Source organism: Gymnogyps californianus, chromosome 3 (assembly GCF_018139145.2).
Source record: "Gymnogyps californianus isolate 813 chromosome 3, ASM1813914v2, whole genome shotgun sequence".
Lineage (NCBI taxonomy): Eukaryota > Metazoa > Chordata > Aves > Accipitriformes > Cathartidae > Gymnogyps > Gymnogyps californianus.
This window is the reverse complement of record NC_059473.1, coordinates 35,671,653-35,692,459: the sequence shown is the minus strand read 5'-3', so window position 1 is coordinate 35,692,459 and position 20,807 is coordinate 35,671,653. Positions and strand designations below refer to the sequence as shown.

The following is a 20,807-nucleotide window of genomic DNA, read 5'->3' as shown; positions in this document are numbered from 1 at the left end:
TCCTGAGGGGTGTCTGTATCCTGCACTGGCCTCCAGGCAGCTGCTCTGTTGGGACTAGCTAAAATCTGACTGTCTGCTGGGCTGTTCCACTAAAACAGATCCTCTGAGTGTAGGAGAGCGCATGTGTTGTTGTAATGGACTTGAGTTCAGTACCTGGCAGCCTCCAAACCTGCTGTGAGGAGCTGGAAAAGTAAGCTTAAGTCTCATGTTATTTTGAGATACAGATTCCCTGAGTCCACCCTCAGTACTTCTATCCAAAACAGGACAGAGCCACCAGGAAAAAAAAAAAAGAAAAAAAGATGAAATGCAGGAGGCAAAAGGAGTTAGACTTGAAGAGGGAGGGAAAGAGACGGCGGTATATATGGAGGGCGGCTAGAAAAAAGATGTTTTACCTTGCACCCCCACAGCTCAAAAGACTGAGTCATCCCCCTTCAAAAAACCCCAGGAGTTCATTGAGAAGGTGTAGGATCTTGTTTTGCCCTGTGATTTCTGGCTTCCCTCCACGTGTGTGTGTGACAGCTAATGTCAGGGCTCTCCCAAGGGCACAGACTTCAGGGGGTGTACCCGTTCCCCCCACCTGCCTCCCACTGCCAGGAGGAGGTCTGGAAGGACCAGAGCAGGAAGGAGATGTCTGCCAGGCTTTCCCTTTGCTGGCACACACCCGCGGGTGCCTTGAAGCCCACCTCCAGCCGTGCCCTCTCCCTTTCCCTTTCCAGCTGGCAGCTCTAGCAATGAAACCTCTTAATCTCACCGGGAACGCGCAAGCATTTAATAGGAGTCTCTTGAAGCAAATGTTTTGAGCTTCCTCGGTGCTTGCCTCTGAGCTTGCTCCTGGGTATTTACAGAGGTTGGCATGTCTTGGCGTTTGCAGTGAAACCTGGCAGGAGAGCCTGTTGCAGTGAATTTCAAGGTCATTTTATGAAACTATGGCCTGTGCTTAGAAAGGCTTGAACCCTGGGTGCAGAGGAGAGGAGTCCATAATTAGCAGCCCCAGGGGATGTGGACGAGTGTTGGGGGGGAGGCTAACTGCAGACTGACTGGCTCCTTGGCCTTCAGCAGCTCCCGTGAAGCAGGGAAGCAGTGTGCTCAGCCAAGCACCAAGCGTGTCCTAGGGAAAGGTAATTCCTCCCCAGCCTGCCTGGACCCGTCCCTATAAACAACGAGAGCTGCACGGGGAGAGCAGTGCTACAGATTTCACAAAAAAAAAGGTCTCTGTGAGCTGGAGACGCGTGCTAGACACGCAGAAGGGCTCCTCAGGAGACGACACACAGCCACGTTCCTCTACCTGAAAGAGCCCGCGAGTCCCTGCTCTGCCCTCAGAGGGCTTGCTCTGAGGGAAGGATCAGCTCCTTCCCCCCCATTTGTGCACCCTGGTGAAGTGCCATCCCTGACACCCTGGTGTGCAGTGTCCTCCCCTCGTGCACGGGCGAGCGCTCTGCCCCACACCCGGACGAAGCCCCGTCTGCCTGCGCACGCTGGGGAGAGCCAGCGTCATGCCTAACCCCTCCACCACCTCCCCGTGCGCTCCGGTGAGACATCCTCCCCCTTCCTCTCCACATACTTTTAACTCAGTTCATTTCAAACACTTTATTAGCATGACAAGCTAAACAAGTTTTGACAAAGGGGAAGGGAGGCAGAGCCCCTCGAGTCTCGAGTCTTGGTCTGAGGCTGGCACCGTGACTCCAGCCTTTGCTTCCCGTGGGGTTTTGCCTTGCATTGGACCAGCCGTCCTGCCCGTCGGGCACATGTGCCATTTCTCTTCACTCCTTCACCAGGCTAAATCGCTGGCATGGGAGGGCGACTGCCCTTCAGTCTCTGTTGCACGGCAGCACCCATGCTGGATTTAGCACCCGTTGGGGCGAAGACTTTACAGAGAGTGTTGGCAGGGCTTGGGCAAGGCTGCCGGGAGGAGAAACTGTGCAGTGCTGGGGCAGCTCCTCCTGCAGGGAGCTCGCCCCAGGGAGCAATGGTAACCATGGTGTGGGTCCCAGCTGGGAACTGGCTTTTTATGGCAGAATAGCCTGTATAAGGTCACAGCCTGGTACCCGGTCCCTTGCGGAGCCCTGGAGCCACACAGAGTAAGAGTTGGAGGCACCTGTGCAGGGCTCAGTGCAAGAGCCGGGTGAGCATGGCGTGGAGCCAGCGGTGAACAGAGATGAGGGGGATGCCATAACCAAATACTTGAGGCCAGAAGACCCTGATTTCGGCTGCCTGCCCCTGGGGGTGATGCAGCCGGCACAAAGCGAGTGCAGAGAGTACAAATCCACCGCTGCCAGGCTCTGCGCTCCCTGCCCCACAATGAAAGACTGCGCTAGGGACAGGGCAAGAGGCGAGAGCCAGCTGTTGCTGCACTATTTTATGGCTAGTTAGAAATGGCCAGTAGGGGTCACTGATATCTATTTATTTTATTCTATTTTTATACATATGCATTTATAAATATACAAAACATGCATAGGCAGCAATTGTAATGGGGAAGTGTTGATGTGCAATGTATGCATCAAGTATACAGGTCGGGGGAAAGTGCCCCTACGTACGTCTGAAATACCACTGTGAGCTGTGCATTCCTCTCTGCTCGAACCCCGTGATGGCATGAAACCACCAAGCTGTGCCAAGCGCCAGGGTACTGCGATGGTGGGTTTCTGTCGTTGTTCTCCAGTTCCGCCTTCGTCCTCCATCCTGTATTGGCAGAGATGCTTTGAGAGAGATCCAAGAGATTCAGAGATTCAAGCCTCGGGGGCAGGATATTGTGTCTGCTTGTCTTTCTGTGCAGTGCCCAGCACAATTACATCCCAATTGCGATGGGTGCCTTTAGGCAGTCCCATAAGACAAAGAGCACTTTGGGTTGGGATGGGTCAGCACAGTTCTGTTCTTCAGCCGCTGTTGCTGGGGATCCTGACAGCAAAGTGTTTGCCTGTGAAAAAACTCCGGGAGTTTTTTGAGGGCTGCATCTTCATGTTAAAATTGAGCCCCAACCCTCACTCTTATGTAGCGGGATGGATTGAATTATACACATGGGTGTTGTTAGCAACTGTTTTACTGGTGGGTTGTATTTTTCTGGTAGGTGCATGCTCCAGGCATACTGGCAGGATGTGTTTGGCTGTCCAATTCTGCATCCACAGACTTGTTTGGCTGTCCCAGGCTGGCTGTGCTCCACTGATCTTATTGTTCCCAAGATGCTGTTGGTTTTGGGTGCTGAGCTCCTCTTGTACTGGCATATCCCAGAGCGCAACCTCTGCTCAAAATACGTCCTGGGTTTTTTTGGTTTTGGTGGGCTCAGCCCATCCATGAAACCTCTTCTGCCTCTGAGGGTTTCCCAGCTGAGGTCTACTGGGGAATCCTCTGTGCAGCTGGAGTCAGAGAAGCAGTGGAGGAGGTGAGTGTTTCCTAAGAGTCCCTTCAGGACTGCAGCATCCAAGCCGGAGGAAATGGGACTTGACGCAACTCTCAGGCAGGTGACAGCCTCCGGGCCAACCACCAAAGGGTGGTCTGGCACCCGCCATCTTCCCTGCTTGACCTGGGTCGGTGGGGAACTTGAGAGGACCAAGCCTGCACTGCCGCCTTCTGGTGGGCAGACACGATTTCTGGTGTCTACTTCTTCACTAGCCCAGACCGTAGGCACTTCAAAAGGATTTGTCCCTCCACAGGGTGGCACCTGCCCCTCCAGGGGTTCCTTTTATACAGTTACAGGGGTCTATATAAAGTGCTGCCAGCTGGAAAGTATTTTGAAGAGATTCCTCCCTGCTCTTCACTAAGGGTCATAAATTCAGCTGGTATTTGAGAGAATCTCAAATGTACTTCCAGGACTGTTTGCTGAGGGCTTTACATCCGCTACAGGCCCCTTAAAATAAAAGGATTATTGGGAGTCAAGTGTTAGATTACCTGGTGCTTGTTAATTGAACTTCAGAGGCTTTAGCGAGCAACTGGCTCTAGCAGGGAGCAGCACTTTGGTATTAATGGTGTTATATAAATGAATATAATGTAACCTAACATCATGCTTCCGCATCATGTCACATCTCCAGGCCCAGGGCAGTGGTAAGTCCAGCTCACAAGCATACCGGATACGGGAAAAGGCAGGGTGGATGTGTGTGGAGAGGGAGAGGGATTTGGAATCAAGGCCTTTGGGATCTGAGGAAAGAGTGTTTTTCGGTGCTCAGAGCAGGTGACTGGTGTTCAGGCATCCCGAGTTCAGTTCCTGTCTCCCTTTGTCTGTCTGACCTTGGGATCTGATTTTGAGAAGAGTTGAGTTTAATGGAAGCAGCAAATGCTGAGACCATCTGAAAATCAAACTCTCTCCTTCCTGTGGGGCTTATTTCACCTAGACTTGCAAAAAGCTTGAAGATCCTACTCTGACAGGTCACCAGAAGAAAGCAAAGGACTCTAATCATTGCTGCCATCAGTGCGCACCCACGGAAACCTGAACAGACCACAACTGTGAAGGCTCCAAGGCAGCAAGGCCCGGTGGAAATGAGAAACCTCATCAGCTATGAAAATTTCATCAGCTGGCGCTGTGGAAGCAAGAATCTGGAAGTGCAGAGCAGATGGGCAGCCTGGATTCTTGGAGCCATTGTCCTTCTGCTTGTTATCTGACTCCGGCACAGGGCGGATTTGGAGAATTTATGGGGGCACAAGTACCGAAGGCTTTCTTGAAATATCCCTGGCTGACGTGTGGCATGGTGCAGACGGCACTTGCTGGGTGCGCAGCAGACGTTTTTGCACAATATTCCCAAGGTCATGGAAGCAGGGTCCTGCTGAGCACCTGTCTTTTATTGTGTAAGAGAGGGGACCATTTGGGCAGAGTTTGCAGTGCTGTGAGCCTGGTACTACCTGAATGCAAATCTGAAGGCTTTGTAAATGTAGTACACTGAGGAACATCATCCAAATACTATCATCAGGACTTTTCTTGACCACGCAAATTTCCTCTGGACTAGGCTCCATTACTCACCATGTGAATAATCAATTCAGGAGATGTTTGTGAAAGAAATGATAATAGGGAAGGGGAGCAGAAGGTGAGTAAGTCTATGCACGAGGCATGAGAGGCAATGGACAAAGTACCTGTGTGTGCTCAGAGTGGAATAAATGGGGCAATTTGTTCAAAATTAAAATGTATTGACTTGTTGAAGTCCCAAGGCTAGAACACTAGAGTGGCAGATTTTGCAAATAAATACCAAAGCACATCATTACCAAATTGTGTCCAGGTTTGACTAGCTCTTGTCCACCTTTGACTGTCCTCAGCCCCTCTCCTTGAAGAAGCAGGCAGTTGTCCTTGGGGCTTTTAGGTGGATTTTTCCATTTACTACTCTCCCCCTCTCCCTCCTTCTCCACCTGGCCCCGCGGATGGGGTTATACTTCCCTAGTGACAGGCTGTGATATGCCCCAGACTGTCAGGACGTTTCTCAGAAACTGAGGCACGTAACAAGGGGAAGGAGCTGCTCCTGGACACTGGCTCCCAGTGAATTGTCCTGGCTGGCAAAGACCTGAAGAGGGCAGATCACCTGCAGTTACTGTGAGCCCACTTTGGGGTCCTGAGTGCGCCCACAGGCTCTAATTGCCGTGACCAGCCTACGCTATTTTTTTTCTGTCATCATCAACTCCGGGGGGTTGAGCTGCCTCTTTTCAAGGTCTGCTCTCAACTGTGTAACCTCGGAGGTAGCCTGCGAGGTGACCAAGGGCTGCAGCCTGGCTGCTCTGTTGGAGCCTCCAGAAGCAAAGGCAGGGGCAGGAGCAGGGGCAGGTTCTGCATCCTCCCCCAGCCAGGCAAGAGGCCTCTGCCAGAGCCACGCAGCGAAAGGCAGCTAACAGCCCGTCGGCCCATCCCCTGTCCTTCAATACATTTGAAGACATCTCAACCCTGCCAGTTTCCTACCCGAGGGCACACGGGTCCCGGTTTGTTGGTCTGTCCCTGTGCCGTGCCCTCGGTGGTACTTTTTGAGCCGGCCTGTCTCACCAGGGAGATCTATTGAAGATGAACGTCCACACACAGCCTCGTGGCGTGACCGCGTCCCCAGGCGTCCCCACTGGCAGAGCCGTGCAAAGGCCTCACGGGAACCTCCCCTCACCGGGGAGCGCGGGGGGAGCCCTCTCCACGGGGCCTGGCGGGGAAGGAGCCCAAACAGCCTGGCAAAGCTTTCCCGGACAAACGCAGACCGGCCCGAAGCTGCCACCCGCCGCTTGCTACCACGGCCCCCGACCCCACCAGATCGGAGAGGCTAAGCGGGCCCGGCCGGCGCGGCGGCAGGCTGAGCCCGCTGGCAGCGCCGGTAGAGAAGCACCACCCGCCTCGCTGCCTCCTGAGAGGAGGGCACCGTCCCCGTCGCCGTCCCGGTCGCCGTCCCCCCCACCGTCCCCCCCGCCGCTGGCACTCGGGTTCGCTCGGCCTGCCCCCCACCCCCGCGCGGCCCCGTTGGTTTCGTCCCGTCGCCCCTCTCCCCCGCGGCCCGCCCCTCCCCTCCCCTCGCGTTGCCGCGGTGACGGGGGAGACGCGCCGCCCGCCCGCCCGCCTGGCCCCGCCCCCTCCCGTGCTGCCCGATGACGCAGCTGCGCTGCGGCGTGGGGATTCCGCCGGATTACCCGGCGTGCCCCGCGGCAAAATGGCGGCCTGAAGCGAGAGCGTGGGGCCGGGCCGAGCGGGGGCAAAGTTTGGGGCGGGCCCGAGGCGGGGCGGAACCGGGGCAGAACCGGCCGCAAAGTCACTGGGACCCCGCGCGGAGCCGAGCCCGACCGGGTCAGAGCCGGGCTGGGGCCCCGGGGGCGGGGAGCGGGGAACGCGACCGGCTGGGGACCGAGCCCGGGCCCGGGCGGGGCCCCCCGCGCCCCCGGGCTCCGCCGGCCTTCCCCGGCGGGCTTCGGGCCGGCGCCCTGCGAGCGGGGCGCTCTCCCTCTCCCCGTGTGTGGCCCGGGGCCGGGAGGAGGTGTCGAGTCCCCCGAGGACAGCGGGTCCGGGCGGGTCGCATCGTGGGCAGGGGCAGTCAGCCAGGCAGGGCGGGCGGCAGATGGGGGCCGGGTGCGGGAGGGTGGTAGGGCCACAGCCTCGGTCCCGGGGAAGGGGCCGTCCCCGTGGGGGAGGGTGGTAGTGCCACCGCCTCGGCCATCAGGGCGTTAGGGAGCTCTCCCTCCCGGGGGGAGACCTGTGGCCGGGAGCAGAGCAGGCACGGAAGCGGCAGGCCGAACCAGGTCCACGCAGGGTGTAGGCTTGTCTGGGTGATGGAGAGGTAGGTGGTGTGGGGGATGAGAAAGCAGTATCTGTGCAGGGAGCGTTGCTGGAGTAGGAGCTGCAAAGTGGAACAAGTCTGGGCCAGCATGTGTGTGTTAAAGAACCAGAGTATAACTGACAGAGGCAGAGTTGGAAGGGAGGGAGCAGCACTCCCCTGGTGCCAAACCTGGCAGGGGGGAATGGGAAATTCTCTACCAGCCTGGACACCCTCTCTAGTGCAAGGGGTGCTTCCTGCTATAGAACTAGTGAGCAGCCCCTGGGAACATGGGAAGACTTTAAAGAAAAACAGGTGAACAATAAGTACTGAACTGCATCTGGCTCTGGGCTTGAGCACGCTGCATGGAGCAGAGTAAAAGATTCAGTGCTAATAAACGGGTTTTTAGATGGGCAGGAGATTACATTGGTAGGCATCAGGGTGTGCAAATGATATGCAAGTCTGGCAAGGCTGAGAATGACCTAGATCTGAGAGATGCCAGGTGGAGGTTGTCTGCTGAAAAGAATCATCCATCAAATGTAGATAGTTCTATGCCAGCGAAAGCTTTTCAGAGGTGTGCATCTCTGTTTTACAGATTCAGAGAAGGAACTGGGATAAAGGGCCTACGTAAGAGGAAGCAATGAATCCTTGTTGAAGCATCAGACAGCAGGTAAGAAAGCCAGGAATGAGCTGATGCTGACTCAGAATGTGTTCTTTTGGTCCCACTACTTGAATTTTTTGAGAATATGTGAACCACATATCTGAAAAGCTATCCCTCTCTGTGGTGTTCTCTGCATCATAGTAGGCCTACGTTGCCTGAATTGAGAGGCCAGGGGTGTCAATGAAATGGGAGTGACCCTGAAAAATTCAGTAAGAGCTCCTGGGAAGAAAAGTTCAATTAAAGATGTAAGCCAGTGCTCTTTACACACCATCCAGAGAAACAGTCTAAAGTCTGTTCTGTCAGTGCTGAAGTGGCTGTGTTCTATGTGTAATCACAAGAGGTCTACCCAGCCAGAATCCCAATGAAATCCTTTCTGATGATCCTGCTCTTGCACTAATTGCGATGCCAAAGTTAGGTAATTCTGATGATCCTCTGTTCTGTTAGGTTATTTCTTCCACTACATTGTTTTTTCCATCCGTATTTTAACTGATCCCCTGATGGGTGGTGCAGGTGTACCGCTGGCCTTTCTGTCCTCTCCTGAACTCGCTGTTGAGATCCAGTTTAGAGGGGCAGCTATTTGGTACCCAGCAGCTGGTCCTTTGGTCGTACCTTTCAGTTACTTGTCAAATCACTTTTAGTACAACTCCTTTCTCTTTTCTTCACTTCTTAGTGAATCACTGCAGAAAGCATATGTATCCCAACAGTGCTTTGCATACAGTGTGTTTCAGCTTCTGGATGTTAAATCAGCATTTGAGCTAGCAGGTCTTAGCTGTGGTATCAGGAGCTTTTGGCCTTTCATTCCTTCCCAAGCACCCAGTGCTCTTGAAATCATAGGAATGCATTTCAGCAGGGCCAGCGGAGTTCCAAAGTACAGCTCGTGGCTATCTTCATCTTTAATATTAACAAGGCATTGGGTCAGGAGGGGATGAGTTACGTGCCAAGACCTGTTGCTTCCTCAAACCAGCTTTCTGAACCAAAGATGACCTTGCGTTCTTTTCCAATCTGTTTCAAGTCATTTGTTGGCTGCTGCTAAGTCACTTGCTTTGCAGCTTTCAGACCCTGAATTCTTATCTCTGCCATCCACTCTAAGCACAATCATGTGGCATAGTATGAAGGGGAAATAAACTATAGCTTTGAAAGAGGTATAGTCCTTTGCAGGTCTGCCCCCTTTTTGTCCCAGAGCAGGACAAATAAAGTCAGATGGGAAGAGTGATTTTTGGTCAACGTGCTGGTGTGAATGGTACCAGAGCTGGCTTGGAGAAAGGATTTGTGGCAGCTGGTCTGGCATATAAAGTGCTTTTAAAAAGGTGAAGAAAGCCAAGCTGTTTGAACAATAGCAAAATAAACAAGTTTCAGTAAAATGCAACTGTATTTTTCGGTAGTTGTTTGAAGTAGCCTTGATGCTTGTAAGTCCTGGAGGCTGATGATTTTTCTGAAGGTGAGCTCCCTAACCTGTTAAAATGTCTCCTATGTTTTATGGCGGATCCACTGAAAACTGGACTCTGTGAGATTTCCATGGGTCACCACATCTACAGCGTAGTCCCGAGAAATAGTTCTGGAGGTTAGATCATAACGAATTAACTGTGTTGTGTACTTGTTAGCAAGGGCCTACATTTTACAGCACAGTGTGACAAGAATAATGTAGTAGTGGCTAATAATCCTCTGCCTTTCGTGTTGCTGGGAGAAATAAAATGTATAGGGGTCTCAAATGAGTCTGCATGTGATACAGATTGAGGGCAGGATTCCTCCGCTAAGAAATGAGGATCTGGCTTGACACCTTTTTGACTCATCTCTGCTCTTTTGACTGGGGTTGTCAGGAACTGGAATTGTCATAATAGAGCGGATTTTCTTGGCTGTTCAACTTGATTGATGCTTTGAGAGTAAATTTAAGGTCCTGAAGCTGGGTACATTCATCTCCTTGCTTAAAGGCTTTGGATGGGAAGATATCCCCTTTTTGTATGACACCTTGAGCTATGGACAGAGCGAGTGCTTGTGGCATTTGTACTAGCTGTGTGTATTTCAAGTCACTAGTAATTGGGTAAGATCCTCTCTGAAATTCATTTTACACAGGACTGCAAAGGAACTATGTGCGTAATCTATGCAAACAGGGCTAATGCCTTAGGGCATGAAATTGTCCATCCTGTTCCACTGCCAGTTCCCCTACCTGAGGGCTTTTCCTTAGATCTAGATTGGCTGGGTCTGTAACTGTGGTAGGAAGAATGTTACTTTTGAAAATTGAAGTACCTTTACAGCTGGTTGGAGGGGAAGGATGCGATGTAGGATACCTAATTTCTGCCACAGATTTATTGTGTGAATGTGTTCAGATCATTACTTTTTCTTGCTCTTCATTCTTTGGTCGCAAAATACGATTAATGCCCATCTTATTGGGAATTTGAGGAAGAGTCCATAAGTGTCTATAAGATGCTTGGATACTGTGGTGTTGAATCCTTTAGTAAACCTTGGTGGAGGAGAGATGAAAAGGATATTCCAAGCCGTGACTTCAAAATGAAGCAGACCCCTGCGTGATCCACTGTCCTGCGTATTCTGTAGCATGGTGAAATTGCTATAGAGTGCAATTCAGGCCCTGCCTTGTTTAAGGCAAGTGGGCACTGTGAGACCCTCCCCCCGCCCCATTTTCCCTTCCCAGGAGCTGTTTGCTTGTTTCCACAGGTTGTAATGCCTTATCTGGCTGAATCTTTTTGACTTAAATTAATCTTTTCTCTTTTCTGCTGCCTTGTTTGTTGCAGACTCAGAAATTGTTCTCTTCATTGTCAGGATGTTCGTGTATGGTCTTATTGCTAATATGCTCAGACAGAGAGGGCCAAGAGCAGCAGCTTGCAGGCTGTCTCACATTTGGAATGACATGAGCCACCCTCTCTGGAGTGTCCTCCTGGGAGCTGTGCTTAGGAAGGAAATGGCGAGGAAGGCTGTGTAGGAGTGTGAGAATAGCATTGCAATGGTTGGAATGCAGGATAAGCTTCACTTGGGTGGGCTCAGTTTTCCTCTGCTTTTCAACAATGCTGGGTGCCAAGCCTGAGGAAGACTGCTATGCAGAGGTGAAGGAGCTGGAATGTATTCTTCCGTTGAGGTGAACACAATTCAGTGAAACTGATAGGCATCAAACTGAATAATGATTTTAAAGTATTTTCACATGATGTCTAATCTGTGGAAATTCACTACCACATAAGAGCACTGAGGCTAAGAGCTGAGCGGGATTCAGAAAAGATCAAGCACTTATGAGTGGAAATGTTCAGACTTGCTTTAGCTAAAGAACTTGTTTTAGAAGGTGTATTTTTCAGACATAACCCAATCTCTTAACAGGTAAAGGTTTGAAGAAAGGGCAGTTTGTTCCATAATTGTCCACTGAGGCTTCTTGCTCCATCTTCTAAACCACCTTGTATTAGCCTGTGTCAGAGGCAAGGTATTGAATCACACTTATTTGCTACATTAAGTTGCTCACTAACCTTTCTTTTTGTGATAACTGCATTAGGAAAAAAAACCCCCACCAATCAAAAAACAAACCCACAAAGCACTCCAGCTGCTCTGATTAGGCCTGGTAGTTGAGGATTTTAAGCTGGTGGAGAGCAGGGTCCTTGAAAAGATAGTGCAGTCCATAGATGAGGACTGTCTTATTCATGAATGTGAAGACACGTAAGTATTGTCTCTTCATGCCGAGTGGTCAGGCAAAGTGCTTTGTGCTTCTTGCCTTTGCATGTAAGAGGGAAAAAAATGTGTGGAGTTTGACCTCTCCATGTTACAGTCTTGTAGTGGACTTTAGTCCGGGAGACGGCTGAAAGGAAGGGCTTTAAGGCTGTTCAAGTGAGATCCGGTATGTTGTAGCATGAGCCTCAATGTTCTAGTGTCCGGGAAGACTCGGTCTGTGTCCTGTGCTCATGTCCCATCTGTGTTGAGGATCAAGAGAATCATCAGTGCTGCTTGGTCAAGTAGGCATAAATTTGGTTTGATGGATAGGCTAATAAAGGTAAGTGGCAGTGGTATGGAGATAGTATAAAAAGGTGTTTGTTTGTAATGTTTGCCTAAACGCAAGGGGAACTCCTGAAGGAAAGAGTGTGTGTGTGTGTCTTTTTCAGAGCTAGAAGCAGGTCGTGCAAACCTTGAGATCCCTGTATGGATCTCCCTATGGGCTGTTCTGGGAACAGCATGTGCTTTAGGGCACAACGTAACCCTTTTGTGGCAGGCGTAATGGCTGTGAGTAAAGGGTTACTGACTTTCACAGAAGTTTTGTGATACTGAGAAAGTGAAATGGGTCAGGATTGGAAAGTAAGGTTTCCTGCAGGGGTTAGGCTGGTTTTTAGGCACAGAGGATCTGACCTGCTGCTAGTAGCAAGAGAGAACTGGTTTAAATTTCTGATTTCTAGGGGTCAGCAAATTCAGAACTGAAAGTCCCACAGTGACTACTGTGTCTTTGGTTGAGTTCTATATTTGTATTTTGGCTCTGCAATAAAGCTGGCTTTGGCGATGTTGTAGGAGTCATAACTGGATTTTCTTACTCTTCTGTTTAAAGTCTCAGTTGTCCAGCTGCATTAATGTAACACTCATGCATGAATGGTTCTGAAATCAAAAGGGACGGATGAGGTAGTTTCTCTAACTATTGGGGAATTATACTTAGGCTCATAAAAAGCCTTAGGCGAGTTTTACTTTATAGCATTTGTTTCAAAAGAGTATAAGTTATTTTCACGAGATAGTAATTAGATAATCGTTGTGGCAGTAAGGTTTTTGACCATTATTTTAGCATATGCTACTCAGGGTAACTGCATTTAGACCTGGGTATGTCTTGCTGCACAAGCTCTATACAATTCCCAAAGATGCCTTGCTTCATTGTCTCCTAAATCAGATTTCATCCTGCAGGTTTGCTGTTCATTAGTGAGGACTCTGCTGCTGCCCAACGGGAAGGTTAAAAATATTCTAGGGAGGTTACTTGAAATCTGGTCTATCTCACATAACTGAAAAGTGATTGCAGTTAATTCCACTGTTCTGGTTTTTGTTGTGTGTTTTTATTTATCATTTTTTCCTTATTGAGAACTCTTCCCCCTTCCCTTTTACCTCTGGGAGATCAGTACCCAATGTATTGTGTGCACAGCCCTTTCAAATGGGGGAAAAGAAAATAATGGAAAATGACAGGATATTTGTTTAAAATTAGAGTTGCTTTAAGTAACCTTTCTTGAGAATGGACTTGAAGTTCATATCCTACCTTTAAGTGGTTTCATTGTTCTGAGCAGAAACCGTCTCATGCACTAAAGTATGCAAAATGTATTTCTTGAACTTTTAGAATTGAATTTCTAAGCATTGCTTGCACTATGGTTATGTAAATACTAGGAAATGAAAACTTTGCTCAGAAGGGTTTTCTCAGGTAACTGCATTTTGCTAGTGATACACTCTGTTAGTAGCTGTCTGCATAAGCACTCAATCCAATTTCTTCTAGGGCTAGTACGAGTGTCATTTTTGGGAAGCTTCTCGTACCAGGGTGGATTGATTCCTGAAAGGAAATCAGCCTTGCTGGGCTGCAGAATTTCTGTAGAGTCTACTTATAAGTGTATCCATTTTTCCTTGATTAGATGATGCCTTTTTAAATAGGTCCCCAGGTGTATCTGAAATGGCTATAACAGAATTCAATGTCGTCAAGGCTCCAGCTGGATGGGGAGAGCTGTATTACTATGCAGCTCCAGAGATGATTTACTACCTGACTGACAACTTGCAATATAAACATTAGTCCAAGCATGATCTTGTCCCAAAACCCCGCCTACGCAGGGAGCCAGGAGTCTTCCTGCCACGCGCCATAAATCGTTTACGGTTTGCTCATGCCTGTACATTTGAAAAACAGCTGTGTATTGGGGATTAGCAGTTTGCAGAAGGCCCGTGCGGGGCTAAATTAGGGTCTCTTGCCCTGGTGGTGAATGCCGGTGTCAGAATAGCGGGAGTGCTTCTCTGCAGTGGAAGGCAATTTACTCTGGGAATGGGGGTGGGTGCAGGGTATCTGTGAGGGTACAGCAGCCAGGGGAGAGCGTTGGATTGCAGTGCTCCAATTTGAGCTCAGGTGCCTGACTGATAGCTGCCCAGCATGGTGGGGGATTGAACAACTCATTGTTAGCCGTGTGGTTTTTTAATTTTATTTATATATTTATTATTTCTATATATTTTACATGCATATATATACACATAAAATGCAAGCAGACTGCTTCTGTCTCCTAGGAGCTGAGAGATGATAGAGTTTTTGGGTCTTTTTTTTACAGTGTGAAGAGTGGTTTCCCTTTTGCTAGCCCATGATAGCAGAATCAAATTATATACAAGGCCATCTGGGGCTTCACAACTAATTTTCAGCTTTTATAAAAAGTTTTACTGTGTCACTTGGATTTATTACAGCTTTGCAACTTCAACTCCCAAAGTAAAACTATTTCTGTGCTGGCTACGATAATTTAAATTACCTCCTGCAGCTTCTAATGACTAACTTGTGTTTACGGTGAAACCTCCCATTTGTCCAAACCCTGGAAGCACAATCTGTTTGATAATTCTAAATGTATTGACGCTTTTACATCAGTGCCGAGTACATCAGAGCCTAAAGTCAGTTGGTGCCTTCAGGTCTTTCTGTAATAAAGAGAATATGCAGGTTTTGCTGTACAAATGAGACTAGGTAGTACAGGTCAGATACCTCCTATGTGCTGGCTGAAGGACCAGCTGCTGAGTAAAGCAGATATAAGTAGATCATTTTTAGCTGGGTTGGTGTCTCCATCAACAAATCCTTTCTCGGGTGGGTTGGGTAAGAATCTGGGTAGAATGTGTCAGCAAGGTGCCCCCTTCTAGATGCATCAGCTGAACACAAGTGGTTCCAGACTGTACCGTGAGCATCTGTGAGGCCACGGGCAAAGCCAGTGGGCTCTGGGTAAAGCAGATGACTTGTTTCCAAAATGACACAATTAGAAGGGTTCTTACTATTTTGTTGAAGCTGCTGCACAGGTGTCCCTCTGAAATAACACCATTTTCCTGGAGCTTCCTGCTCTGCTCTCTTCTGTTGTAGGTTGGGGAGAGTAGCTGGAAGGGCTCATCCTAGGCTTGTTTGAGCCTAGGAGTTGCCTCCATTTTTCTTATTCCTTTTGGTGAAAGGCTGTGCAGTCTGTTTGATTCTTTGTGCTTTGCTGAGATGGAGGCCAGATAGCACCAAATATGTTTGTGGCTGTTTGTGTGGGCATTTGAGATTTGGAAGGCACCTGCTAATGAGTTGTAGGTCATTTCATGTCAGATTGGCTAAATTTCCATCAGGCTGGTTCTTTGTTGCGGCAATGCATATGGACTGTGTATGTTTGGGGATCCCTATTATCTATCTCAGATGGAGAGGGCTTTCCTCCTGTTTGCTGCCTCCTCTCTCCCCACAAGAAAAAAATAATCACCTGATTCTGGAGAGCTGTTAACCTCCAGATTGAATTAGATGTTTTGCTGTTACTTATATAGACTTTCCAGATATATACAGAGGTTAGAGAGGGGCGTGGGTATGTGATCGTATTTCGAGCCTTCCCTCCTTCTCCTTGTTTTTGATGCTGCTGTTGGAATTCACCCTTCCCTTTTCCTGGGAACTGGTGTGAAGGAATTGCTGTCACCCAGAGCAAAGCTCAATCCGCTTGCCTCAAGGCCTTACCTCTCCAGGTTAGGACTTTGCCCGACTTCCACAGGTGGCAGTTTGTTTATGAGCTTACGTTACCTGCGTCTTCTGGGGTAGGTCTGAAGGGAACAATTCAGGGCAGTGGAAATCTCAACTCAGAGAGGCTGGGATAGGGGAGGGAAGGAAAGAATAGACTTAGCAGTACAGTTAACTCTTCCCTCCCCCCCCCCCCTTTTTTTCCCTGTTTCCTCACCTGCCCAGCTGTGTAGTAGGTTAGCAGTACGTGTCTGTTCTTATTCTTATGAAAGTAGACTTTGTTCTCTGAAGACTGCTAATCATGCCCCATGGGGGTGTAATCAGTTATAAGGTATTTAATACAGTGCAGGCGGGAACAGGCCGCCTGGCCGGGCTGGCAGATTGCAACACTACAATTATAAAGGGCCCCTTTCCCCCACTCACCCGCCCACCGGTGGAAGGATGAGAGTTGTACCTTGAAACAGTATTAAGTCTATGGAAAATAAAGATGTAGTGGGGGAAGGGAGAGGAGAGGCTGAAGAGGCAGCTCCTATTCCGGGAAACAGGCAGACCTACATTCGAGAGCTGCAGCCATTGCAGGTTGCACTGTTGAGACTTGTGGGAGTTTGGGTGCCGTCACCATCGAAGTGGATTGCACAGGGATGGCCCTTGGCAACCTGTAGAGCAGCAGGGGCTTTGGTCTTCTCTGAAATGGGTTTTCTTGTGGTGGCTGGGGTTGGAGAGGTATGGAGTGGTTAGAAGTGGAGAAGCCCTTTCTCCTGCACGTGGTGATTTAGACACCTAATCTGTTTGGGTGCTTTTGTAAATCCTGCCAGGCTTCTATTTATATCTTTGGATATAAATCTATTGGTAAATCTGGCCTTTCATGCCTCTTTCTTCGAAGTACTGGAGCTAATGCATCAGCTTACCTTACTGTCTTAGAAGGGAACAGCTAGCTTGAGGCCTTGAATTTTAACAGGCATGGGAAAGTCTACTGGACCTTGTCCGGTCTGTTCTTGTTACCTAATACCAGCCCGTTCCCCTCGGTGAGGGCCTTGAAATGCACATGTGGGGTGTGTCGAGCAGCTGGGCCACAGCCTTATAAACCATCCCTGCTCCAGCAGCTTGCTAGATACATCAGCATGTTTCTGGAGCTTGTGGCTACCCTGACCTTTCCCCTTCCAGGTTCTCCAGAGATTACAGTGTTTCAGCCCTTCATTGGTGCTCTTTGAATTTGCTGACACTGTTTTGTGCAGCGGCAGCACAGGACTCCCTCCACGTGTGTGCCCTTTACTTCTTGGAAAGTAGAAGGGAATATGTGTTCTACCATATCTGTTTGTGTTAAATAGTTTCTGTCATTTTTGCCCTGTGAAATCCTGCTCCTTTTTGACATCCCTGTGCTTTGCTGAAGTTCAGAACCTACTCTGTGAAGCACAGCAGACAGAAGCTCTTTTTTTGGCAGCCTTTGGGATATTGATGTAGTTTCAAGTGGGATATATTCTTACTACAGTGCTCTGACAGTGTTGGCTTTCCTGCTTGGCACTGAGAGAACACTGGCTATTAAGTCTAACAGTTAGCCCTTAGCACTGGGCAATGGGTTTTTAGGGTTTTTAGGAGTGGGTTGATGTTTAGTTGTATTACACAAAGTAAGTGCAGATTCAGAACGTGGGGGGTTCACAATACAGCCTTCCTTTCGTGGACTTGAGAACGCTGCTGACAACTTTACCTCCTGATGCGTCCTCATCTTTTTCCCTTCAGAGTAACTTCATGTTTGGGAACTGTGAATTCTTTGGAAAGCTTTGGGATTTGCAGGAGCGCCGCATGAAGGAGGAGTAGTGGTTTTTTTCTGACTAGAGCATAGAGTCTGTTTGTGACTCTAAAATAGTGAGGTTCTGAGATGAGAGGTTACCTGATGTCTTGGGTTTTTGTACATTGAGTCTCTCTCCTCTTGATCACATAAGTGACCAGGTGTCAGTGCTGTAGGGGGAGAATAATGTACTATGAAGATCAGATCTGTTTCTGTGGGCAGTGGGGACAGTATTTACAAAAGGATTTTTGGGTAACGAGGAAGTGCCTGCATCTCAGAGAAGCTGCTTGACTTAAGGCAGAGTGATTTCCTGGGGGTGGGAAAAGGCCTGGATCCTTCCAAGCAGCCCTGATGCCTGAAGTCACCTTCTTATTCAGCTCTGGCCCCTCAGCTCAACAAGTCTCAGTGTTACTTTTGCCCCTTGTCTTACAGGAAAAGTCAGGGAAATCCCCTTCTGAGGCTACTGCACAGAGCTGTTCCTGCCCTAGAACGTGGTTACTTCCCAGCCCTGGCGGTATCTCTTCTACCCGTGGCTTGCGTGCCCAGTTGATAACTCTCCTGCCTTGCTCTGTTTCTCTTGCCCCATGGCTCGAGAAGTTGCCTGGAGAACTCGAGGACTCTCCCACAAATGAGTTTGAGGCTGAAGCTGTTGTTGGGGTCCTGGCAGTGGCAGGGCTGGCATGCGTGGGGAGCGTGGCGGGTGTCAGCGTGGTGGGTGTGTGGGCTTGCTGCTTGTTTTCCTTCCCTGCCTGGTGAGGAATGCAACGTGTTTGCCTTCCTTGGCCTGTGGTTGCAGCCGCATTCCTGCACTGGGAGTCAGCACGGCGGCGGGCGGCGTGCTGTTCATGCCCCCTGGCTACATGCTTTCAGCTCCACATCAAAGGTGTATTTACTGTGTAGCTTGTGCCATTCCTGGCCACACCTGGTGGCCTGCAGGCATGCAGGAGGTGGAGTCTGGCTGTGTTTGCAGATGGCATTCAGGGTTCAGACTTCTTGCTTGTGGAAAGGCTGGAGCTGAGTCCATGCTAAACAACCCCAGGAATGCAGCGGGAGAGCTGAGCGGCACAGTCACTCCAGGGGCATGTCCTAGCAGCAATGTTTCCTTTATAGCTGCAGCAAAATAACTCATGCCTGCTTCTCCAAAGGAACTGGCTGTTTGCTTGGGTGTGTTGTAGGGTTTAATTTACACCGATAAGGCCAATTAAGGTTGGCTCGTCCCCCCTGCAGCCTGTGTGCTCCTGGTAATCAGTAGATGATTGAGTGGCTCGCGCCATCAAGCTCTGCTCAGTACAAACTGTGCATGAGATGTCTGCCTGGAGATGGAATGGCTCCTGGATTTAACCTGGGCAGGAGTGCTTCCCCCAATTGGTGGGTAAATGTTCTTGCACATATGTGCTGCAGCTGAACTGCTACAGCTTCTGGAAAAGTTTCCTTTTTCTGGCTGGTACCTCAAGAGATGAGGATGGGAAGCTTGGTGAAGGATGGCAGATCAGGATTCAGATGCATTATTTTGGGATCCTTGACATGATGTCTGTGAGAAATGGTCACTAGTTTTCTATGCCCCTATCATGCAAGCCATCCTTGTCCTTTTATGTAAGTCTTTCATTTGCCTAGCACAGGGAAATGTGGTCCCTTTTGGCAGTGTCAGTACGGGCAGCCTGTAGGCAAGGCTTGTGGAAAGAACAGCAGAACATCTTCTGTCCTGGGTAAGCCCTGGGCCGTTCACTTCATTACCCAGTTTGCTTTGATCTTTGGGACTTGCAGTTTCCCTTCTGGCAATTTCTAGTAGCCTGAAATTCTGTGACTTGCCAGTCATTTCCATATTAGTTAGTCTTCTGCAGAAGACCTCCCTACTGCCATCCTTGGACAGTAGCAGGCATGAAAGAATTGGCTCTCAGAAGTGCTCTGGCTTTTTAGCTGTTGCCACAGTCTCTGGGTCAGTAGCTGCAGAGCTGCTGTTACCAGACTGGTCCGTGCCACCCTCTCTGGAGAAGGATGTATCACTTTTCAAAGCAGGATCTCAATGATCGGTGATTAGGGGAATGTTACTTGTTGCAAAAGATTCTTACGATTGTGAAATGATTGGAAATTATTCACATTGGGCTCTCTTCTGTCTTGATTTCATGTAAACTGTGCATTTTATTTCAAACTAGTTGCCACTGACTTCGTACCTGACTTTTAGGGCTTGGGTGTTGACGAGCAAATGTGTTGCCTGAATCTTCATTTTCCTTCCTCTGTTCTGCAGTGCCAAACTGAACAATAGGCCCTGTGGCAACATGAGGTGTAGCAAAATATAAGTAAGTCTAAAAATGGGTTATGTTAAATGTTATTGATAGAACATTTAAGTGTGTATAATCATTGGGTGTTTCAGCTTTGTCGTGTGATATAGGCTATGGCTGCAAAAATGGAGGTCTTGTTTAGGATTAAATGCTGCTTCTGCTGTCACTTTCTGATTGCCAGGAAGGGAGTAAGGGAGGCAGAATGAAACAGATGTGACATTGGCTCAGGAGGAAGGAGGGCTGATTCTTGGCCTTTTTCTTTCCTGTCAGTGAGTTTTAACACGTTGTGAAGAGAAAGTGAGTAGTTCCCTGTTTTGGCTTCCCTGCTGGTCTTCAGGACTGTGTAGGAATTCAGATCTCTGTGCTTCTGTGTCCAGTCCCAAACACCTCTGCTGGGAAGATGTGCTCCTCTGGCTAGAGCAGTAACCCTCACCAAGTAGCTAGATCTCCCCCTGGTGGGACAGGGAGCAGAAAGCAGGGCTACGGCTGGACAGTAAAATTGGGAATTGGTCTGATCCTGGGGCACCTTGAGCCGGCAGCAGATGTGGTGTTTCTCCAGTTGAGACATTCCTTAGTCCACAGTCACAGACTCTGTAGAGCTGAGCTTGTGCAGCTGCATGAAGCTGAAGGCATGAGTGAACAGCTTGCTGTCAGCACTGAACAAACACCTTATCTTTGCAACATCTGCCTGGCTATACACTGGCATTCATCCATGGTCTTTGCCCTTAGACAAGTGGTGAGCTGCTAGCTCTTTGAGTGGTTTAGTCTCACACTTGACCAAAAAAAAAAAAGGTACCTGGAACATGATGGCTTGTTTTCTTAGGATATCTGGGGCCGATCATCCTCTGCTCTCAGTTAGAGCCCCTTTGAGAATAGGTGACTTTACTTGCAGCTCGAGTATCTCTCATTCCCAGTTTGCTCTCTGAAGAGCTGCATAGAGCTTACTTACGGGGGGTCTACAGGGAGGAGCCCTGTGGATGAGTCTTCACAGCTAAAAAGGAGATGTTTTTCCTTAACCTCAGAATAATTAACAGGCTTGTGCTATCCCCAAGGATAATGGCGGTAAAGACCAGGCATTTCAGTTTTACAGGAGCAATGCTGGGCAGGGGATATAGTGCTAGTCTGGACAAGCTGACCTTGTGGTAAAAACTAAAGTGCTGGGCCTTCGCTGCAATTGCCCCTTGAGACAATTTATGCTCATTATTAGCTCCAGCTGAAGAATGACACTGATGCTAGCAATGATGACAAA

At 49.1% G+C, this 20,807-nt stretch overlaps 1 protein-coding gene across 4 annotated transcripts in view; it reads left to right on the top strand.

The window, feature by feature from the left end:
* Positions 1–6,659: 6,659 nt before the first annotated feature.
* The window catches only part of TJAP1 (tight junction associated protein 1), a 39,087-nt gene continuing 24,939 nt past the window's right edge, over positions 6,660–20,807 (top strand). For 3 of the 4 annotated variants that reach the window (XM_050894198.1, XM_050894197.1, XM_050894194.1), the window contains exons 1-2: positions 6,660–6,721; positions 7,780–7,854. The gene's annotated coding sequence lies outside the window, so the exon portion shown is untranslated. Of the gene's footprint in view, positions 6,722–7,708; positions 7,855–20,807 lie in introns of those variants that run through there. The other variant, XM_050894195.1, reaches the window with a different exon arrangement.